Below are 4,255 nucleotides of genomic sequence, written 5' to 3' on the forward strand. Positions count from 1 at the left end.
TAGGCAACAGATCTTGCTTGATAAGTGTTATTTTAAATGTTTGGAGTGCCCTTCATGGTTCTGAAAGGATAGCACCAGGATTGTGCAATGATGTTCTATAAGTTGAACCAACTTGTGGTGCTGAATGATAGCTCTGCCATTTGGCCAGTTCAGGAAAAATAAGTGCAGTATAGGCTATTTCGACTATTTCGTATAGCTATACGTAGGCTATAGCCTCATGTAAATACAAATACATATCGCTTAATTTCATTGCACTGTTTGTAGGAGAGCTTAAATTGCGAGTAGGCATGTAATTGCGTTGTGTAGCTTACACTACACTGTATCATAAATAAACATTGATTCCATTGGTTGAATGCATGGTTACAATATACCCTATTAGAGAATAAAAGAAAAGAGGTGAACTATCAATTAATATAATTTATTTGCATAGATTGAAACATGCTATCAAATCAATTGACCAAGTAGTTAACACATCATTAATACATAAAATTGCAGGAAACAGCTTTAAAACAGCCATAAAATCTTTAGTGTGGTGTATTCACAAATATCAATAAACTATAACCTAAATGTATTATTACCTCCAATTCACATTTCCAATTTCCCACGATGACATACCAAGCTAGAAGAGGGCCCTGAGTCTCAACCAATTGCCAATATAGGCTAAATATCTCAAGCAGGGCTACAGCAACTTCTAGAGAGGGTCAGGCTCTTTGGGCTTTGCGGTGGCCGTTCTGCTTTGGTTGTCCTCAGCAGAACGGTGTCACCATAACCAAGAGGTTACATATCGTTCTGGGTTCCACTGTGCAAGAGGGAGTCTGGAGTTTTATAAAAACATACATTTCACAAGGTGAAATTAGTTTAATTTTTTCAATGTTCTGATTGGCTAATGTGCACACACACAGTTCTTCATCATTCTCACCACCACCAGAGAGAAGACAGGGAAGAAACCACACTTTGCCTATCTATTTGGTTGGTCATTCTATCGTTTTTCATGCAATTTTTTGTAGTAATTAAATATAATTAATTTTTCCAGAAATAGTTTTACCAACTCTGTGTATTCTCAAATTAAAAAGTGAAGTGCGCTGCTCCCCCGCACTCCGTCAGCACTACAACCCTGGTAAGCAGATGGACTATGCATGCAAAAGTTTTTGATAAAAACGCTTTATCTGTCTTCACAATGAAGAGTTAATGAAAACTTCAACCATATATTTTATGCAAAATATATGTATGTTTCTGAACAGGGATAATGCTGCTTTGTTGACAACATAACAAGCTTTGCAGCACAGGAGGTTGGTGGCACCTACATTGGGGTGGATGGACTTGTGGTAATGGATGGAGCGGAATGGGTAGAAAAATATCAAATACATCAAACACATAGTTTGATGCCATTCCATTTGTTCCGTTCCATACATTATTGTGAGCCATCCTCCCCTCAGCAGCCTCAACTGCTTTGCAGATTTCTGTTTGATTTGAGCAGTGCACTCCTCACTCGAGGCTTCACTAGTCACGTTTAGGGCCATAGGCTGGTTCAACCCCAGCCAGCTTAATAGAACTCTGCCAGTCACGCTTTGACCAAGTTCTATGGGTCAAATGTAAGGGTCTTAATACAGTTGTATTACACAACAGAATGACTGTGTAACTTGGATATCCGCTGTCACACTAAGGCCAGTGCAAGATAAGCTGTCATGGTGGGGGGGAACAGTTACAGACCGACTGTCTCCACACGATCTCATGCAGGCTCAGTTAAAGGATGCAGCCGTATCGAGAATCTTTGAACGGAAAAGTCAAAGGACGATGCCTAAACCAACAGAATGTCAACAAGTGTTATACAAAGTGAAACAGTTACTGCAAGAGTGGAACAGGCTCAATGTCTCAACAGATGAATTATTACAAAGGAAAAGAGCAAAAAGGACACAAGTTGTGGTACCAAGTCTGTATAGTACACTGATTTACAAGTACTTACACACACGCTGAAATGGCCCATCTAGGAACAGAAAGAGTGTTGAACTTAGCACTAGAAGGCTTTTATTGGCCACGCATGCAACATGACATTGAACACTTTATTACTTAAGTGTGTAAGTGTATCAAACAAAAGAAACCCAGTGTAATAACTAGGGCCCCGATGCAACATGTACGAGCTACAGCTCCTTTCGAGATTATTTCAATTGACTGTGCATTTGGAGAAAAGCAGAGGGGGCTACGAGTATATTTTTGTTAGTTTAGATACCTACAAAATTTGCACAAGCCTACCCCACCAGAAATAAGTCAGAAAACTGCAGTAAAAAAAATACTATTTTTTTTTCTCCCAAAGTTTGGCCTTGTCAAAAACTCATGATGATCAGAGAAGAGAGTTTGAAAATTTAGAGTATTGCAGGACTGTAAGGGAAATAGCCAATTCCAGAACCTCTCCATATCATCCACAGGGGAATCCGGTGGAGAGATTTAAACGTACACCGTTATCAATGTTGCGCACACTAGATAAAGAGAAAAAGGCCAACTGGGGTGATTTTCTGAACAACGTCATTCATGCGTATAACTGTACCACCAGTGATGCTACTGGGTTCTCACCATATTTCCTGCTATTTGGAAGGGCTTCACTGCAACCTGTTGACCTTGTCTTTGGGTTACAGATAAAGGAACAGGAGAAATCATACCAGGATTATGCTAAGAAGTGGTAGCAACAGATGGCGGAAGCCTATGACATCGCCATTAGAAACATGGAGTAATCAACAGCAAAGGGAAAAGCCTACTACGATCAGAAGAAAATGAGGTCTGGTCTCAGGGGATCGTGCACTGGTGAGGAACATGTCAGAACGTGGTTGGCTGGGAAAGCTAAGATCACACTGAGAGGACCAAAATACATGTGGTGGTAACCAGGAAAGGTGATGACAGCCCTGTCTATGAGGTCAAACCCGCGAGGGGTACAGGCAGGGCCCGGGTTCTGCATCACAATATGCTCATGTCATGTAATTCCCTACCATTTGAGGAACCTGTTGAAACACTCAGTAGAGGTCTGTGGAGAAGGGAACCACCCCTTCTCCACAAGGGGAAGCAGAAAAATGGGGAGCCAGCTGAGTCTGAGAGCTCAGATGAGGATTCTTATCCAGTTTTCATCAATAGGTCACATAGGGATGAAGAGGGCAGACAGAGTAGCACACAGCTAGTATCAGATAATAGTAAGGAACGGGGTCAGACTGATAAACTTTACTGTGAAGGAGTGCCAACCAGTCCTCAGAGAGAGGAAGGAGAGAACGGGGGTAAATATGGAAACAGCCTAGGGCTCAGACTCAATCATCTCATGATGAAGTGGACACTGTCATTGGGGTCACCAATGACCTTGCCCCGCTGTTCAGCCTGGCAGAGGAGGCCCAGAGACATTCAAACCTATAACACTTTAGGGCTGCCCAGCTCTTATCAGGACACCAACTAGAGATGTGTGTATATATTTTCTTGTTTACCTTTACTAATCACAGTGTGATAATGTTTGGTAGGGGTTGCGTCTTTGCCCATAAAGGTAGACTGGACATGTCTAGATAGTTATATGGCTGTTAGGCCAATTTTCTCAGTTGTTCTCATGACCAGTACTTACATCCTCTTTGTTTTGAGGCCAGTGAAATGTTTGGGACAACATTTCATTTTTGCAGAGGGTGTTGTAAGGCCTAATACAGTTGTATTCCAGCCACTAGGGGGTACTCTGGTGAAGCCCATGGGAAATACAGAAATGTAGTTTAAGTGAATTGGGGAGAGGAAGAATAAGAAACAAAAAAAGGGCTGTAAACTGCTGTTACATGTGCTGACATGAAGTAAACCATACCTTTGTGTTGTAGTTTATATTATAAGCTCATAGAAAGGGTAACACAAACAAACTCACAAATGATTGGTTGACAATAGAGCCTCCCACCATGCAGGATGAAGGTGGTGAAGAGGAATTGCAGAAATTTGCAGTCAAAGCTTAATGACCTTTGATCACAAAAGTTAATGCAGTCAGTGAAAGTCTGAAAATGTGTATTCTCATAATGAAAGGCGACAAAAGTTAACTGCTTTCAAGACTAAGCTGAAACTGCAAGTTAAAATGTGCCTACATTTTTGCATAGATTCCAATTGATTTGTTCTGGTTCCAAGTGGAAAACTCGGAGAAACGCTGTGTTCGTGTGCTATCAGAACGTACCGAGTTATAACGAACGTATTGACGTAGATCTTATTGGTTGATTCTGGTACTTTCAAAAGAAAACTCAGAGCCCATGTTTCCGAGTTG

Source organism: Oncorhynchus clarkii, chromosome 7 (genome assembly GCF_045791955.1).
Source record: "Oncorhynchus clarkii lewisi isolate Uvic-CL-2024 chromosome 7, UVic_Ocla_1.0, whole genome shotgun sequence".
In the NCBI taxonomy this organism is placed as follows: domain Eukaryota; kingdom Metazoa; phylum Chordata; class Actinopteri; order Salmoniformes; family Salmonidae; genus Oncorhynchus; species Oncorhynchus clarkii.